Source organism: Pelodiscus sinensis, chromosome 3, assembly GCF_049634645.1.
Source record: "Pelodiscus sinensis isolate JC-2024 chromosome 3, ASM4963464v1, whole genome shotgun sequence".
Lineage (NCBI taxonomy): Eukaryota > Metazoa > Chordata > Testudines > Trionychidae > Pelodiscus > Pelodiscus sinensis.
In genome coordinates this window covers 82,194,566-82,215,145 of record NC_134713.1, presented here as the reverse complement: position 1 = coordinate 82,215,145, position 20,580 = coordinate 82,194,566, and the positions used below count along the sequence as shown (strand labels likewise).

General features: G+C 38.7%; 1 long non-coding RNA gene across 1 annotated transcript in view; it reads left to right on the top strand.

The window, feature by feature from the left end:
* Positions 1–20,580, top strand: part of LOC142827619 (uncharacterized) — a 47,773-nt gene that overhangs the window by 17,541 nt on the left and 9,652 nt on the right. The window contains exon 2 of the long non-coding RNA XR_012902315.1: positions 20,262–20,425. This is a non-coding gene — a long non-coding RNA (uncharacterized LOC142827619). The remainder of the gene's footprint in view (positions 1–20,261; positions 20,426–20,580) is intronic.

The following is a 20,580-nucleotide window of genomic DNA, read 5'->3' as shown; positions in this document are numbered from 1 at the left end:
TTTTAGTGCTTTACCCATAGGTACCTAATCTAGAGAGAAGTCAAGCAACATACCGCACTCAAGTATTTTCTAAAAGCATAACTAATCTGCAAAGTGAATAATCAGACAAGTGGAGATCACAATTTCTCTGCTAGTGGTCCCTCCCAAGAAGCAATATCTCTGGAATGTGGTATAGTACTACCAGAAACAATATGGCTTCAGTAACTCCTCAAGCTTATATGAGAGAAGCTCTATTCCTGGAAGTACAGAGTTGAATTTGGGCTCTAGATAGTTAATTTTCACACAGAAATTAACATTTTTGAAACTCTAGGTTTGAGTCTCTCCTGTGGTTAGTGCAGGATGCAGAAAGGAGGGATCAATAGAGATCTGATTCATAGGGGCAGCACCAGCAAAAGTTAGAATTATTTCCTAGCAGCTAAATTGTTCCACTGACATGGTTGTGATTAGACACTGTGCCAAAGTAGGATTGCTGTGACCAAGCAGCATGCTGCAGAGTCTACATCCTTCTATCTCTGTCAGGCCACGTCTACACTATGCAGGAGATAGACGATGCCACAGCTGATATTCTAGGGTTCGAATTAGTGGGTCTACTGAAAACCTGCTAATTTGAACTGAGAGGGCTTTGTGCCCATGGAAGCTTTGTGTATTAAGTTGACCTTCCCCTTTATCATAGACCAGACCTTCCCCTTTATCATAGACCAGTGAAGGGTCATACTGTAGATGCAGTGCTCAGACACAGCCCCTTTTCACCATTAAAGAGATCTCTGTGGCTAGGATGGGTAAGAATGGTGTCCCTAGCCTCTGTTTGTCAGAGACTGGAAATGGAGAGGGATCGTGTGATGATTACCTGTTGTGTTCCCTCCTTCTGGGGCATCTGGCATTGGCCACTGTTGGAAGACAGGATACTAGGCTAGATGGATCTTTGGTCTGACCCAGCCGTGGCCGTTCTTATCTTCTTATGTTCTGTAATTGATACCTTTTAAAGATTTCATTTACACATGGAATGTTTCTGAGGTGATCACTGAAACATTGTGGTCAATTAATAATGGTTAAAACAAGAACTTTAAATCTGCAATAATGGCTTAAATTGCCAGCAAATAGGAGAATATCACTACATAGTGTATTAAATTTGGTGTAATACTGTATTTGAAGAAAAAATAACTGCTGCTGCTTGGAGAGTGGATATTATTCCCCTCCTGTTTAGGATATTTACATAATCTAGCAGCAGGTGGCTGCTTGTTTGTATTATACATATAATCTAGTCTAATGCTTATTATCTTTGTGACTACAACTGGGAGAAGTATGCACAGCAAACAATTTATTCATCGATGTTAACTCATTTTACTGCATGTGGGTTGTCTACAACCTGTGTGTGAATGTGCACATTCTTAAAAAACCTTTTATGCAAGTATATTTCAGTCTATAGGCTGCTTGAGAAGATTTCCTTGTGCATGCTATATGTATTTGAAATTTGAGCTGTTTTGATTGAATGGATAAAGCACATAGTTCTCAGCCTAATAATAACTGTTGAAACCAACAGATACTTACAAAACTAGTTGTTTTCCATTAACATTCTACCACAGATAAAATATCCTGTTCAGAAAGTAAGGTAGCTCTTTGAGGTTTGTAAGGGTGTCATAGGCTGGCCTATAGTTTTGATTTAAACTGAGTTTCACTTAAAGAGCCAGTTTTTTTATCTCTGTGACGGCAATGTAAAACCAGAGCTATTCCATTGATGAGCTGACAACACTGATATTTGTTTCATCATTGTCTAGTCACTCAGTTTCCTTTTTGTAGTAATTTTTAGAGAAAATCTGGTTCAAGACAACTCTCATAATAGCTTGAGCACTCAAACCCTACCTGACCCTTGCCATTCCAGTTTTAGGCTGAGTGTGGTATGAACTAGCATAGGTTATGCTTTTTTCAAACAATTTTACTTTTCTTTTATTATTCCTTTCTAACCCCACAAAGCCTCAAAGATTTTTGCCCTTTTACTCTTTTTTTTCTTCTTCAAATTTCCCTCTTTTCCCCCCTCTTTTACTTTTGTCAATGCCAGTGTGTGAGAGAGAGAAAAGCGGGGGAAAGAAGAAGGGAACAAAAAAAAAAAAAAGGATGAAATGGCAGTGAAAGGCATGTGATTTATTTTTGGAAATGGCATGTGATTTATTTTTAGAAATTAAAACTGTTTAAATAAAAAAATCATTCATTTTCCAAACTCACAGAATGAAAATTTTATAAAAAATTCTGAAAATGTCTAAAAGTCTTTTGCATTTTTTGAAGAGCTGTATTATGGACCTATTTATGTTGGTTTGTAGATTGCTGCTGGTAATGACCATTTTGCTTGAATGGTTTGCTTTGAGTTTTTCTGGATTAGGGCTTAGATCAGGGCAAACTGATTGTTTTGTGATACAGAAGTTCTTCTGAAAGGATGGAGGAAATAAATGGAAAAAATATTGTCAGTTCACCATTGACCCCATCTGCTGTCCTTCAGGCCTGTTTTTTCCATGCCAGGCCTATTTTCCTATGCATTCTCCAAGCAGTCAGTTGGGGAAATAATGGAAGAAATAAATGGGTTGGAAGGCTGATAAAATTTTAATTGTGGGAGGATTTGAGATGTCTGGTTTTGGAAAACTAGGTCACAGTGATCTTGTAATTTTTAATAAGACTGTACATGAGGTATATATTTGGGAAAAGGAAACTGACAGTAACGTTTGTCCTCAGAAATCAATACTCAAAACACCTACCTATTTCCTTTCCATTCAGAATTCAGGTGCTTTTTGTTATAGTCTTTAATTATTGTTTCACAAGGAAAATAAGCCGATACCTGAAATAACTACTTGCAGTTATTATGGTTCCCAAAATTCAGTCAGGTGTATACAGTTATCACTGCTTTCAAAATGGCATATTCCACAACTAGGAATAAAAAGTAATGGTAACATATTTTCTCTTCTGTGATCACATTCATTTATAACCTTCAATTCCCAACAGTTCCATTATGCCTCTGTTCAAAAAGCAGAAAAATAATATACATGGAGAATAGAAATTATAGCCAAGATTTTCAAAGTGATTAGAAACTTTAGGTACCTTTAAATTATGAGTGCCTAACTTTCAGAAGGCCTAAAGAATAGAGGGTGTCTTAGTTTGGTGTTAAAACAGTGAGACACAGAAAAACATTAGCAACTTTTCTAATATTTTGAACATAATATATGATATTTTGTAGTATATGTATCCATCTTCACAATTACTTTAGTAGCTTACAAAAATACATTCTCTGGCTCTTAGGTTTTGGAAGACGTATGCAATGTGTTTTTACAATAAGATGCATTTTCCTTTTTTTAACATATGTGTCACAGTCCTAATGTAATGTTGCTGCAGTTTGTCTGAATAAGAGCAGAGGAATCTAAACTAGCTAAATATAAGAGTATTGAAAGCGAAGGTTATATTATGGGATTAGTTCATTGTCTAAAACTCAAGACTTAGTCTGACAAACTTTCAGTTGCTATGGAGATACCCATTTGTGGTAAGCATTTATTTGCAGGAAATAGAAATATGCTATTTTCTTTTCAACATTAGAAATAATTTTACGTTTTTTTCTTATTGTGCATGTTATGGTAGTTCTTAAAGTCCATAACCAAAATTGGAGTGGATTTGAGGTGGGAGCTTAGGGTGTGTCTAGACTACCTAGTTTTGTCGACAAAAGTGGACTTTTGTCGATAAAACAATACCAGCGTCTACACTACCGCGGAGTTCTGTCGACATAACGTCGACAGAACTCCGCGGTTTTGTCGACGCTGGTATACCTCATTTTACGAGGCATAACACTTTCTGTCGACAGAACTCTGTCGACAGAAGGTGTTATTGCCTGTAACACTGCGTCCAGACTACGGAGTTCTGTCGACAAAGCGGCTTGCTTTGTCGACAGAACTCCATGTGTCTGGACGCAAATTGTCGACGGAAGTTTTGTCGACAGTATCTGTCGACAAAACTTCCGTCGACAAAACTAGGTAGTCTAGACGTACCCTTAGGCACAGAGAAGTTAAGTGACTTGCCCAAAGTCGTACCAGAAGTCTGAAGCAGTGCCAGGAATTGACTCTAGGTCTTTTGATTCCCAATCCAGAATTTTAACCACAGGATTATCCCTTCCCCAATGCTTAAATGCTTCTGAAGTGCCAGTAACAGTCTTTCAGAAGTTGGGAGTAGAAGTATAACAAGCCCAAATAATAAAATGTTATAAGCTATGATTAACACAAGCTTTTCATGTTATTCTAGAATAGAATAGAAAATAGAATAGAATAGAATATATAATGCATACAAGTGTTCATGGTTTGGGGGTTAAATCAGCCTGGTTTAAGGAAGAGAAACGCCCAATGATTTAACTGGAGATCCAGATATTTAGGGTAGAAGTTGACAACCCGCCAACCTGAAGCATATTCTCACCAGCAACTATACACCACACCATAATAACTCTAACACAGGAATCAATCCATGCAACAAACCTCGGTGCCAACTCTGCCCACATATATACACTAGCAACATCATCACAGGACCTAACCAGATCAGCCATACCATCACTGGTTCATTCTCCTTCTCATCTACTAACGTAATATATGCCATCATGTGCCAACAATGCCTCTCTGCCATATACCTCGGCCAAACTGGACAGTCCCTACGTAAAAGAATATATGGACACAAATCAGATATGAGGAATGGCAACATACAAAAACCTGTAGGGGAATACTTCAATCTCCCTGGACACAATTGCAGATTTAAAGGTAGTGATCCTGCAGCAAAAAAACGTCAGGACCAGACTTCAAAGAAAAACTGCTGAGCTACAGTTCATCTTCAAGTTTGACACAATCAACTCAGGATTAAACAAAGACTGTGAATGGCTAGCTAACTACAAAAGCAGCTTCTCCTCTCTTAGTACTCACACCTCCAGATCAGCTACTAGAAGTGGGCCTCATCCTCCCTGATTGGATCCACCACGTCATCTCTAGCCTGATTCTGGCCTGCATATTTATACCTGCCTCTGGAAATTTCCACTACATGCATCTGACAAAGTGGGTCTTTGCCCACGAAAGCTTATGCTCCAACACCTCAGTTAGTCTATAAGATGCCACAGGACTCCTCGCTGCTTTTGCAAATTCAGACTAACACGGCTACCCCTCTGATACTTCCCACTAACTTAATTTTTCTTATGAGTCTTTCTTTTTATCTTCCCGGTACCTGTTGGTTTAGACTGCTTTGAGATCCTTCGTTATCATCCAGTGGTCTGCAGGACTTCCTGTACACTCCTCACAGCTCTATGTAATTACAGGAAGCCCTGTAGAGTGCAGGGTAACAAAACAGGGGCTCGAGGCAGATATCACGGAAGAGGATTTGGCTTAATTGTTACCCATCAAACACAGATTTAACAAAGAAAGGAAGATGGTCAATGCAGAAATTTCAGGATCCAGTTGGAGAAACAGAGATGGAAACTGGATTGATCAGTATTCCTTTCAAAAGAAATTTTCTTAGAAATATGGGATTAAATAACATGAAAAATGGTATGTTTTCAAGTAGCTCTATGATGGAGTGTAACCTTAAGAAGGATACCAGGTGCATACATCCTGCTGGACTTCTTTGCATAGATCTAAGGAGACAGATGACAAGGAGAAAGTTATTCAGAATATTTTAATTTCTTATCCTGGCCAAATTCTAATTTGGGTAATTACAGTCCAGAACTCTACATTCTGGTATTTCACCAGTTGGATCCAGTGATGTATAGTGGGCAAGAGGAGGGAACTCAGCCTGCACATGATCCATGGGATCTCCACTGCCTACATACAACTGATTGATGAGTACTGAGCCACTCCCAGCACAGAGTGTGCTGCTGCTTTGATGGTAACATGGACCTGGCTCCTATTTAGTTGTTATTTTTGTCAGGCTTGCTGGAATTTTCCTGAGGGATGTACGTGAGAGAAGAGAAATTATGTGATTTTACAGTCTCTAGATGAGCTAGAATAGAATGTTGTTGCACTGAGAGAGGGCATGTATTTGTATCAAGGATTAAAAAGAAAGGATGATTTCATTTATCTTGGGTGCATGCAAAATGATATTCCTGATGATCTTTTGCTACTACTTGCTATTGTTTTCTGTAGTGTGTGCTCTCAAGGCTTTCCCCGCACCCCCTTTTTCTTCATATTCCTTCTTCTAGCTGCTTGTAGTGACTACCTCTCATCTTCTAGAATTCCATGTGACCAAAACTGATGTTCTCTCTTTCTAAAGCTGAACTGTAGTTTTGTGATTTCTCTGAGCACCAGTTTTCCAGGCAAGTCCAAATACAGCCATTTAACATTGCCTGGATTCATTTTTACTTCAGTGTGAAATCTGCATATCCCTACATTTGTTTGGCTTTTCACACTTTTTTACTTTTCATTATTTATCTGATTGACTTTGTCTCCCTCCACCCAGCTCTTGTTGCCAGTGCTTTATAAAAGTGCATTGAATCTGGCTTGATAAATGTCAGAAAGTCTGTGCTGTTCACATCCAGATATTTTCATGAAAAGAGTTTGATTTGAGCTTTATACCGCAGAATGAGGAATAATTGCAAGATCTATTGGATGTTGCCTTACAGCAAAAAAATCTCCTTCAGGAGATTTTTAGCAGCATAATCTTGAGTTGGAAATGCATGAATTGGTGGCACAGTGAGGAAGTTAATTTTTAAGTTGTCAAGAAGAATATTGTGTTCCTTTAAGATCTTTCTTTGTATAGCTTTAAAAATCAACAATTCAGTAAAGAGAATTCAAGAGAAAAATATTCAGAGAGAGAACTGCAGAAGAACAAAATTACCGTATCCAGGACTCATTGACACCCACTATTGCTGTAGCATGGAGGATTCCTGGAAACCAAGCAGGCTGTACTTTCTGCTTTTGATCTTGAGTGCCCCAAGGGAAGCACTTTGTACAATCACACATGATAGTCCTCGTCCTGTTCTCCAAATGATCTAAGAAAAAAATGTGGAATTTTCCAAAGTTCTCTCTAATTTTTTTTCATCCATATGCAGAATAAATTTAGTTATGTGCACCAAGGCATGTGCAGATGTGTGCCACCAATAGAAACACATGCCACTAGCTGAGGGAGGCTGTGGGTGCTCTGCTAATCAGACAGACAGCTTTTGAATCTCTCCTGGACATCTACCCAAGAGTTCAGCTTATAGGGTACACTAGTGTTTTCATTTCTCCAACCTGTGCAGGGCGCCTTTCTTCCCTTCTAAGGGCTTGACTTGGCAACCCACATTCCCACCGAGAGAAGCTTATTCGCATGAGGTATTCTGCTGCAGAATCAGGCCCTAAAATGTTTTCATAACATCACACTGGAGAGGAGTTTTATAGAGATATTGCTTACTAACAATAATAGAAAGTTACTCACACTCGTTTATTAGAATATTTGCTAAGCTTCAGGCATTCCTGAGTGAATAGTAACAAACTGGTCAGCTTTTCCTTTTGCAATTTAAATGATGTTAAAATTCACAAATTCCCATTGTTATGGTGATTTGAAGTACATTTTCTTTTAATTGTTCTTCAGATGAAAAGCTTAAAAGGTGAAATTTAGGGAGGGTACACAACATAAATAAATATTGTGGAAAATGGTTGCACCAGCTAGTGAAAAGTGAAATTGCTGAGTTTGTACATCTCCAGACCAGCTTCCAAAATGTTAGCATTAATTTGGAATAAAGAAGCTCCTTCAGGGTATGTCTATATTATGGAATAAGTTCAAATTAAGAAACGCAATTTCAGTTACGTTAATTGCGTGGCTGAAGTCGAAGCATCTTACCTCAAATTTTGGTGCTGTCCACACTGCAGGAAGTTGAAGGGAGCACTCTCCCTTTGACTTCCCTTACACCTCGTAGAAGCAGAACTACTAACATTGACCAACTCTCAGTTTGAATTAGTGTGTATTCACTTGACCCACTAATTCGAACATTGGAAGATCTCCTGAAGCAATTTTCATCTTCTCTGTAGCGTAGACCTACCTTTAGACACTATTCAATGGACACATTTTCAGCTCTCATTTCGAACAGCCTCTCCATTCATTAATTTGGTCTTGTAAGTGGCTGTTGGAAACTTTTGTTGTAGTCTGCAGCCACTTAACTGTTCCTATATCTGGCTTCACATACAACTGCATCCTGGCCTGGAAAACTACAAGATTAGTACAGAAACCTTTGCAAGAACACATTGACAGTGACACAGTAAACCTTAAACTGATTCTGATATTAGGTATGTAGACATAGATTGTATTTTGTGAAATTAACTATAGAGTATATGGCGATTTTTACTTTAAATTGTATTTAGGTGGTTTTTAAACAAACAAACAAACAAACAGATAATTCCCCCTTTACAGCTGCACTGTCAATCTTAGAATTGTAAGACTGGAAGGGACCTTGAAAGGTCACTTAATCCAGTACCGTACACTTATGGCAGGACTAAGTATTATCTAGACCATCCTTGTGTAGTGTTTGTCCAACCTGCTCTTAAGAATTTACAATTCCACAACTTCCCCAGGCAATTTATTTCAGTATTTTACTGCTCTGGCAATAATTTTTTCCTAATGTGCAATCTCAACCTCCCTTGCTACAGTTTAAGACCATTTTTTGTCCTATCTGCCAAGATTAAGGAGAACAATTTTTCTCTTTTCTCTTTGTAACAAACGTTGATGTATTTGAAAACTGTTATTAAGTCCCCTCAGACTTTTCTTCTCCAACTAAACAAACCCAGAGTTTTGGGTTTTTCTTTGGTTCAATTTTGCCTCCCAGGTCACGTTTTCTAGACCTTTAATCTTTTCTGTTGCCTTCCTCTTGACTTTCTTCAATTTGTCCACATCTTTCCTGAAATTTGGCACCCATAATTGGACATTTGAGGTCCAATCAGCATAGAGCAGAGAGGAAGAATTACTTCTTGGCTACGTCTACACTGGCCCCTTTTCCGGAAGGGGCATGTTAATTTCACCTATCGTAGTAGGGAAATCCGCGGGGGATTTAAATATCCCCCGCGGCATTTAAATAAAAATGTCCGCCGCTTTTTTCCGGCTTTTAAAAAAGCCGAAAAAGAGCGTCTACACTGGCCCGGATCCTCCGGAAAAAGTGCCCTTTTCCGGAGGCTCTTATTCCTATTTGAAGTAGGAATAAGAGCCTCCGGAAAAGGGCGCTTTTTCCGGAGGATCCGGGCCAGTGTAGACGCTCTTTTCCGGCTTTTTTAAAAGCCGGAAAAAAGCGGCGGACATTTTTATTTAAATGCTGCGGGGGATATTTAAATCCCCCGCGGATTTCCCTACTACGATAGGTGAAATTAACATGCCCCTTCCGGAAAAGGGGCCAGTGTAGACGAGCCCCTTATGTATTGCTATCATACTCCAGCTAAGACATCTCATGATGATGGTCACTTTTATTTCTCCACAGTGCTATACTGTTCATTAATATTTAGTTTGTGAACCACTATGATCCCCAGATCTCTTTTCACAGTACTTCTTCCTAGGTAATCATTGTTTCTTCCTAAGTGGAGTACTTTGCATTTGTCCTTCTTGATTTCATCCTCTTTACCTCAGACCATTTCTCCAGTTTGTCTAGATCATTTTGAATTTTAATCATGTCCACCAACTCTTCCCAGCTTTGTACCATCCACAAACTTTATAACCGTATGCTCTATGTCATTATCTAAATTCTTGATGAAGATATTGAACAGAACCAGGACTGATTGCTGTGGGATTCCACAGCTTGACTGTGAATGACTAATAAATACTCTCTGGGAATGGTTTTCCAACCAGTTGTGCTCCACCTTCAAGTAGTTTATGAGGTCATGTACAGAAGCAGAAATCTCACAATGAAACTGTAAATAACAAACTATAATGTATATTTTTGGGCAGATATCATAAATTAAGTCTTAAGTCCTTCCTCCCTTCAACCACAAGTGATATACAAGGTAGAAAATTTGCATGGTAACATGTGCCTACAGAGGCCAATAAATTTGGCCCTATGTATTCATAGTTTTTTTATAGTCAAACAATAGTGTAATGATATATAACTGAAGTGAAAATATCATAAAGGTCTTGGACAGAACTTAATTTTTTTAAAGTACCTTCAAACAGAAGATTTTAGAGAGGAAGCTTGATCTGGGCATTAAAGGTGTTGTCTGAGTCTAAGGCTGTGTCTAGACTACATGCCTCTGTCGTCAGAGGCATGTAGATTAGACACATAGGCAAAGTCAAATGAAGCCGCGATTTAAATGATCGCGGCTTCATTTAAATTTACATGGCTGCCGCGCTGAGCCGACAAACAGCTGATCTGCTGTTTGTCCGCTCAGCGCACTAGTCTGGACACTCCCCTGCCAACATCAAAGCCCTTTGTCGGCAGACCCGTTATTCCTCGTGGGATGAGGTTTACCAGGTCTGCCGACAAAAGGCTTTGATGTCAGCAGGGGAGCGTCCAGACTAGTGCACTGAGTGGACAAACAGCTGATCAGCTGTTTGTCGGCTCAGCGCGTCAGCCATGTAAATTTAAATGAAGCCGCGATCATTTAAATCGCGGCTTCATTTGACTTTGCCAAAACAACAAATCTACATGGCTCCGTCGACGGAGCCATGTAGTTTAGACGTACCCTAACTGTTTTGTCACAGGCTGCCTATGAGATCTTGGGAAAGTCACTTCATGCCTCAGTTTCCCATTAAATGTAATTGTAAAATAATAGCATTTTCCTACCGCATAGGGGAATTGTATGATAAATCCATATGCTTGTAAGATATTCTTATACTATCCTAGTGGGGATATAAGTACCACAGATAGACTCTGGTGTACAATTTTGTTTATTTGTTGTCCTCTGGGTTAGAGACCAGTAATCAGTGAAGACTAGCTAGCTGAAAAAGTAAAACTTGCAGACCTTGAAGATCTTTGTTACAATAGATGCACAATAAAATCTCATAGTCAGATCTTTCGGGGTTCCTTTATTCCAGCTGCAGGACTGACTTTGTAAGTGGTTTTACAGAGAACAAGGTGTTTTTCTTCAGTTTTCTTCATCCTCTAAAATCAAATCAGGTGGTGGTGGGGGGAGGGAGGGGACAGTAGTAACTAGATGTGCGTATACATGTAAGTACCTGATTTGTCGCTGCAATCAGCGTAACTATGTGCAGATTTTATGTACACAATAGTATTCCCATGTTGTCTGAGAACTTAAGCCTGAAAATCTTTTGTCCCTTCATTCTCAATGGAACTTTGTGCTTCCTAATGAATGGCGTACGTTTCACGCTGAAGTACTCCTATCAAAGCACTTTAAAATGCTACCTACAGTAGTCACTTCACCCTGACACTGAAATGTACCCATCCCAACTGTATTCATAGAAGCAGTTTTAACACTACATACATATTTAGGGCAGGAAGTGAAGAAGAGTACTGTATTCAACTGAAACTTCAGGAAGGTGAGTAGAATGAGATTACTTAAACTGGAAATTCAGTAGGATATTAGACTACTTTATATGGGCATATACATCTCAGAGTTGTTTAGCTGAGGACAACTTCCTAGTCCTGCATGGTATCCAGAAAGGGCCCGGGTGTGTGTGTGTGGGGGGGGGGATAGCTTTGTATAGCTTTGTGTTTTTTCATGACTGGTTGAAATAACTACAAAACAGTTTTATAGTTTCTTGCTTGTATTTCCTGGGATTTCACATACCATATGTTCTTGTCTATTGTGTTTTTCCTCCACACACTTTACTTTCCTCCTCCTATAAAATCATGGATCAGGGATAATGGTAAATGTTTTGAGTTTCTGCTTTGCATTCCCATTTACCACATTAATATACTAATGCTCAAAGGCTTTAAAACTTTTCAATTCTCTTGTTTGCTATTTTATAATTGTAATGAGGCAACTGAAGGTTTCAGAATTGTATAGTTTTTAAACAGACTTACTTCCTACTGAGTATCTTTGTGCCTGGGTAATTGTCACTAGCGTGTTATAAACCTCCTTAGTGTGCAGTCAGCTACTTTTATTGTAACACTATCTTGTAATCAGAAAAGCAGCACAACAAAGGATTCTTATGTCTTCTTTTGTGTATGTAGACAGATTCCCTCCTAGATCTGATTCATTCTAGGTAATGCATTTGTTCTGATGCCAAATAGTTGACTTTGTTTCTCATGCCAAGGAAAATACTTCTTTATTTCTTTTTAAAACATATAGTTAAAATTTCAACTGTTTTGAAGAAACATTGGAATCTACTTCTAAAAGATCTTATATAATTTTTAAAAAGGACTTTACAATATTAGTTTCTGTACTGTAGTTAATTACAGCATGAAATTTATAGATTCTTCTTGTATTAAAAATTTTGAGTCTTCATATCCCTAAGGGCGTAACTTTCTTCCTTCTATTATTTGATGTTAACATCATATTTAAACATATTCCATAAGCAAAGAAAACTGTATAATCATCCTCAATTTCAAACAAAATACAAAGCTTCAGGTTCAGATAATTTTGTGCCAAACAAACATCTTCCCTGTCATTGATCTGTAAAAGTTTCAAGGTAAAATCTGTTTTACTAAAATATATATTGATGTCTCCATTAACCTGCCAGTTTCTTCTGGGATGTTGCAATGCATTGTTGAGCACTAACGGGAAACTCCAGAACATGACAACTTACAAATACAACTTAGATGGGGCTGTTATAAGGTCTGTGCTAACTCGCTGGGTAACCATTCTCAGAGAGTAGTTATTAATGGTTCACAATCCTTCTGGAGGGGCATAACAAGTGGGGTTCCACAGGGGTCTGTTTTGGGACCGGCTCTGTTCAATATCTTCATCAATGATTTAGATATTGGCATAGAGAGTATGTTTATTAAGTTTGCAGATGATACAAAGCTGGGATGAGTTGCAAGTGCTTTGGAGGATAGGGTCATAATTCAGAATGATCTGGACAAACTGGAGAAATGGTCTGAGGTAAATAGGATGAGGTTTAATAAGGACAAATGCAAAGTACTCCACTTAGAAAGAAACAATTAGTTTCACACATATAGAATGTGAAGTGATTGGCTTGGAAGGGGTATTGCAGAAAGGGATCTAGAGATCATAGTGGACCACAAGCTAAATATGAGGTAACAGTGTGATGCTGTTGCAAAAAAAGCAAACAAGATTCTGGGATGCATTAACAGGAGTGTTGTGAGCAAGACAACACAACAAGTCATTCTTCTGCTTTACTCTGCACTGATTAAGCCTTAACTGGAGTATTGTGTCTGGGGTTGTTCTCCCTGGCCTCTGAGGATAGGACAAGAAGCAATGGGCTTAAACTACAGCAAAGGAAGTTTAGGTTGGACATTAGGAAAAACTTCCTAACTGTCAGGGTGGTTAAACACTGGAACAAGTTGCCTAGGGAGGCTGTGGAATCTCCATATCTGGAGATATTTAAGAGCAGATTGGATAGACGTCTATCAGGAATGATCTAGGCAGTACTGGGTCCTGCTATGAGGACAGGGTACTGGACTCCATGACCTTTTGAAGTCCCTTCCAGTTCTAGTGTTCTAAGATTCTTTGACATTTGAACAGAGCGCTGTTCAAGACTAGCTGTGTCAAAATGTTTCCTAATGGAATACTCCCAAAGACAGAATGTCCATCTATGGAATTTGGATGAAAGATGTAAGACCTTTCAGGGGAACAAGGGTAGTGTTGAGGGTTATGAGAAGAAAGACAGATTCCATACTAGCTTGTCTAAGTGCACCTGTGTAAAGAGAGGGAATGTATGGCTAATAACACGATGGTCAAGATAATCAGGCAGCAATCTGTGGTCCATCTCTATCCGGAGTTCACAGAAATAGAAAACTGACAATGATGGGCATGGCAGGAACCTTCACATCTATGTAAATTCAAGAGGCTTCACTGGGGCTGGGATAAATCTGTAATCAAACAGTTGTCCAGGGATACGGAAGGAAGGGGATGGGAAAAAGGAGCATTGAATTGAGAATTGGTAGTCTTGCGTGAGATTCACAGTAATAGATATTGTGAGGCTTAGTTCCCTTTCCTTGCACTTTTGCTCTTAAGTCTTGGGTTGAATCAGGCAGAACAGAGGCAAATAAATTAAAAAAAAATGCAATTATGAAAGTTAACCATACTTCTCTAAACGTAAAAAATGGGTTGACCATGTGCTGAATGTGAAGGTTCAGGTCACTTCTTATGCATTATTAATATTTATAAGTCTGCTACAGAAAGGTCATAGTTCTGTTGCAAAGGCATTTACTATTAAAATAGGGCTTCATATTTCATTCCAAATGGCACATTTATGTTCAGTAAGTATTTTATAATCAAACATACCACTCTTAAAACACAGTAAATGCATTTTCAGTAGTGCTGGACCCATTTATTACTCCTTCAGAAATCATTCCCAGAAAACATGCAGATACTAACGTTCCATAATTATTTAACAAGTTATTTACAATGGAATGAATACCTTTAAAATAAAATAACTGCAATGGTTGTTGATGTGTTTAAAACTACTTCATGCTGTAAATACACCATAAATTATTTGTAAGGAATTTATGAAGTGCTATACACTTTTGTTATGTGCTTATACATTATTAATTCTTTATAATTCTTCAACAGGCAGCTCATGAAAATCAGACATTGTCCATTTCTTATAAGGATGCCGGAGACAAAGATGAAGTAACCTACAGTACCAGGATTTCACTGGTTTCTAATTTAAATAGGGAGCCTGGAGCTTATCTGTGACTGTAACTGGTGGAAAATGTTAACCAAGAAATGCCAGTGTGGGAGAGGGAAGTGGGAGAGTTGCGTACAACTGGCTTTGCATGCAAAATAAGGTTTTTATTGTGGTTCAGATTCTCAGAATTGATCATCTAAACTGTGCTTTCAAAAATTGTATGTATGGGTACTCGCATATCCCATTAGTGTAAATGCAAACTGGAGTTGGCATGGACTTGGCAGGTAGAGATAATATATGTCTCATAGTTTATGGTTTAAAAAGGGTGACCACAACTTTATTAACCAAACTTTATTACTGAGCTCTTTAACTATTAAACACTACACTGATCTTATACAGAGTGGTGAATCTATGATCTTATACAGAGTGGTGAATCTATCTAGATGGAGTTCCATAATTAATAATAGGCAATAAAGACTCTTAACCATGAGAGAAAAGCCACCCAGAGCTTTCTTCTTCTGTATCAAAGCATGAGCATTTAGACTTCACGAGGCATACTGGAGTGGTCAATAAAGGCTTCCCTTGTCAACCGCGACGCATCTAGATTGCCCCGCTGTGCCAGATCAGATGATCATCAGCACAGCCCGGCAGCCATTTTTATTTTAATGAATGGGGATTATTTAAATCCCTGCTTCTTTGCCTATGCCAAATATACTGTTTTACATGGCTCCATCGACAGAGTCATGTAGTCTAGACATAGCATGTGGGATCTGAGTGCCCTGTAGCAGTGAAGTAAGTGACATGACTAGCATCTGTCCTGGATAGTTCTATCTTATCTTGTCCCAGAGGGAAAACTGTGTGTGCAATATAGAGTTTTGCTATGGTAATATTGTGAGGGTTTTTTTTTAAATCTATATGCAGTTCCATTTCTGTAAAAATCAGACTGAAGAAGAATGTCATGAACTTAAAACAGGTGTTTTGGTTTGGGATAGTCTTGCGAGAGGGAGCTGTTCCATAGTTTCAGACTCATGCTTAGAAAGCTCTGTCTCCTGCACAGACAAGCTTTATGTGACTGACCGAGGGTGCTTGAGGCAATCCACACTAATAATACTAAGGTCAAGCAGGCTGCGAACAGGAGAGCAGCTTTTCCCAAACTCGTGGCTAATTGAAGTTAAACTCACTAGCCAATCACAAACTGTGTTCCTGATTTCCCTCTCCCCCACACACTGGTTATCAAGAATCTGAAAAAAGAAATCACATCGCCCCCTTTATTGCATACCAGTTCTCTGGCTCTAGTATAGTGAGATTTTATTTGGAAACTCTGCTCACTATACCAAATGCCCTGGCCCCAAACAGCCAGCCACATTACTAGGTCAATATTAGTTTGATCTTTAACTGACCCACAGAAGGCACCCTAGGCTCAGACACTGGCCACAATTCAAGTGCCCTTTGTTATCCATAGTGATAGAGATGCAGCCGTGTTAGTCTGGTCTAGCTGAAACAAAAGACAGGACTATGCAGTACTTTAAAAACTAACAAGATGGTTTATTAGAAAGCTCATCACTTAATAAACCATCCTGTTAGTCTTTAAAGTGCTGCATATTCCTGTCTCTTCTTTGTTATCCATGGACCTCTTAGGTAATGTCATATGTATATGCTGTAAATGAGTACCTTATTACTGATTTCCCTGTGTGTCTGTCTTATATATTGGTTAACACCTATATATATATATGTCAACCAAAATTTTAAAATAAATATTTACAGTGTACTTAATATGAAAAGCTTGTCTGTTTACTTACAGTCAATGTGGGTAAAATTAACATGATCAGTTGGTTATATGAATTCACTCCTTAAGACTGTGGTGATGTCAACTTTTGTGGCAATATCTGCAACTAATATTTGGTTTGGAAGTATATCTGTAGCAAAGGTATGAGTATTGATGATTTATATAATGTCCCTACTATTTCACTTATACACAGCATTTGTACTTTGAGAAACATGATTTTATTTGACCAAGCAGTTTATTGTGTGCCTTATCTGCCTCATTTTGGTTGATAGTGTTTAAAGGCAGGGACAGTGCTTTCTTTGTGGCGTACCGTGTCAGGCATAATACCATTAGTAGGCAATAATGGAACTCATATTCCATGCAGTTCTGCATCCTTAAATCTTCTTTGTCAATTTGAAATGGATTTTGGAATAAATGTATAAATCCTAGGAAGAAGAAAACATTTCTTCCCAGCTTGCAGAAACTTGATGAAATAAAGCATTATTGCTTTTACCTTTGAATGTAGGCACCACCGTTTTCAGTGGACTGTGAGAGAAGTCTGTTATCCCTTAGGGAGTACACAGCAGCCTGATCTACTTTTTCCATGATATATTACCTTTCAAAATCTCTTCCTTCATTGTGCATGAGGATAACCATTTACAATACTAAAACAATGGCATGGAGCTCATACCAAAAGGAAATGAAAAGTGGAACCAGAGAGATAGAAAATGTATAGAAAACAAGTACATTGGGCTTTGGGGAAGAAATCTGGAATACAAAGAATTAAGAAAGGTGAACCTAATTAGCCAGAAATCATAGAAAAGTCAGGAGTGAATTTTAAGTTCTCTTCCCACAGACACATGGCAGTATTTCTTGGAGAATAGTTATAACAGAGGATATTGATTTTATTCTGAATCTTTTTTCATACTGTGCAGCTAGTTTTATATTTTTGGAATGAAGACACTCAAATGAGTTACAACAATTCCTGCAGTGGTTCATAAATGCGCTTTATCATGCTGCAGTGCTATGAGAACACCAATTCTACTCCTGTGTAGCTTTCAAGAAGCATTCATCATGCTCTATAGCTCTTGAATCCACATTTACTTAACTGTGATCAAAGACATTTGGAGTTACAATTTAGATGGACTTTAGTCTGGTTTCCCTTTTGGGATTGATTGATTGATTGATTGCATGTGCAACATGTTGCATTATTTTTAACCTTCAATAAATTACAGGTGCAAATATCAGTAATCATCTCACTTTCTGAGTTTTAGTTGCAAACAGGTTGAGGTCTTTATACTGATATTTGTGCACACAGATATGAGCATAACTTTTATCCAGAAGGATTTAATGAAAACTACTTAGACTGTGAGTGAAATTCTCAAAAATGCCTATATGACTTAGGCACCTATGTCCTATTTCCAAAAGTGTCGGATAGATGGATTTTAAAAGCTGTTTAGGTGTATAAGGATGTGGAGAGACATTGAATGGGATTTTCAGAAGCATTTTATAAGAAGGGTGTGAATGAGCAGAATGAGTTGTCCCTTGGAAGCTAACTGGGAGGGAGACTTTAGGAACATCTGTATTTATATGAACACACCTACTTTGCTTAGATATCCAGCAGACAGAGTGATGTTGCTCAAAATAATCAAATTTGCCTGGTGCTGGGTTACATATCACTTCAGTACTGAATGCAGGGATAGTGAAATGCTGTTACAAATGAGCTGTCAATATTGTAGGAATGAAGGAAAGCAGAACTGTGCTTAGCTGGTCCCAAATGAGGGGTCATCCTCAGCTAAAGGACCTCATTAAGCTAGAACTTGACTGCCAGAGCCCTGTGAAAGTGCGAGGGTTGAGGACAGGTGTTTCAGTCAAATGGGGTGGACTCTTCTTAGGAGTCCCCTAGACTAGTTTAAGCTGTTCCTTCCTACTGATCAAGGTTAGCGCTAAATAGGTGTCATTAAGAGCCTCTTGTACATGCTCAGTCAGAGCTGAAGTGACTTGAGGTGGGGTGGTGTTTCTGCCCAGTGTGCAAAAAGTTAAACATCTTTGAGATGGATGTGCAGAGGTCACATCAAAGAGGCAATGTCAGCAGAAGGTGGCAGACAGTTGGCTGGTTTACGAGCTGCTGGTGAGGTGAGTGAGCCACTGGCAGAATAGTCAGGCAGAGAGGAACTGCAGCTGCTGGGTGAGGCCAGACAAAGCAAGTGCTCAGATGGCAGAGCAAGCCAGGTGCCTTCTTTCCCAAGTAGGATGCGAACTCACACAAATGTATCTCTGAACTCTGGGTCCTCTGACTAGAACAGCAACTGCAGGCGGGGTGTGGCGACAGGACAAAGTGGCACAGAAAAGGAACTTTTGGCTGTAGAATTCAAGAACATGAGGCAGAAGGCACAGCCCATGCATTCTGGGCTGCTGGCCCTGCTCACAGGTTTATGATTAGAAATCCTGCTTGGGGTATTTTCCCTAATTCATGCTGGGTGACTTCCCTCCTTTCTTTAAAAGTTGCTTTTCTACACTCAGCCTCTGTGCTGGAAAATGGGGAAGCACCCTGGGTGGTGTGAGACTTTCTCAGGTTACTGGGTGGGGGATCAAGTTAATTCTGTGTTGTACTGATTAAATCACACTCATAAGTATTTAGCCTGACCCTGGTTTCTGCTGGCTCTACCTGACAGAAGAGTAACACTTGCAAGATTTCAAGGTGCACTTGCAGCAATTTACTTATCACTGGTGCGGTAAATATGAAATAATGAAAGTAATAGGATGCATCTCCACTTCACCCTTGCTAAATAGTGAAATAAAAGTGGCACTGAAGCAAATGGGATAAATTCTTATCAGATAAAGTGAAGTTCTGTGCCAAAGGAGCACTATTCTAGTCTAGATTATTCTGTTCAGGTTCATACACTGCTCTCAGTCATCACTGTAGAAGCTGAACCCTTTCCAGAAGTACATTTAAAGTGATCCTGTCAGCCCTCTGCTCTTTCAATATTCAACCTGCACATGAATTTTCTGTAATTCCTGATCTTTAAGTGCATGTTAAATTTTATTAAAAAGAAGAAAGGAGCAAAAGGTTTCCTTACTTGGAACATTATGTGCATTTTATTACCTTTAGTTTTACCTAATGAAGGTCTGCAAAGTACCCTACTTCCCCCTTAGATTCTCTACTTCCTCTGTAGATTAGTAGACATAATGTCACTATATCACTAGTAATAATTTTGCTATAATTACTGGTATTTGTATTGCACATCAATGCTGAAGATTCCTTTACTCGGTGTGGAAAATTGGGCTGTTCAATAATACCTGTACCAAGCTGGCAGTGGTCTGCATGGTGGTCAATCTTGTATTTGCTAGCAACACACTTGCCTCTGCAGTTTGCATACCTTGGTTTGAGAGTCTGGAAGATTGTGTTTCGAGGTTTGCTTCATTGGCAAAAAGAGATTTTATGTACTTCTTGAAACCAAGCATTTGCATTCCCCCACATTCATGACCAGGGAAAAGTCATTGTTTTATATGATCATCCTTTCTTAGCTTAGTTTTCTCCACTGATTTATTCTTTATTTCATTGCTGTCCCCTAACGCATCAAAGTTAGTGATGTCATTTTTTTTTCAAAATAGAAAAGGTATATCTACTGTTTTTACAGCCCATAGAAAAATATTGTCCTTTCTTTCCCCAGACAATCTCCAGACAGTGCCAACACTGTATTCACTCTATAATACCTTGGATATTCATGGTTTTTAGTAGCAATAAGCAGCACACCTGTATGCAGGGCTGGTCTCTTCCTTATAGCAGAAACTGGAGACATTTTTTTCTTTGCATATTTTGTTGTCCTAGAATATAAAGAAGAGATTTATAGATTCCGAACTGTTAAACTCCAGGAAAAGGAGCAGAAAGGGCAGTAAACTGTGTCATCTGCTGATCTGCAGAAATGAAGAATGATTTTCTGGGTAGTCCAGTACATCCTCAACCAGAGTAAATTTGGGATGAACCTTCACTAGGTGAGTGATAAGAAAATAGTGAGTGTCAGATCCTAACCAGTCAATCTTCTGCAACCAGATTTCACATTAGGCCAACAAAGTGTAACCGGAAATGTATGCATTATGAATCTGAAGTGAACTAACAGTATTTTTCTGACTTCAGAATGCAGTAGGTA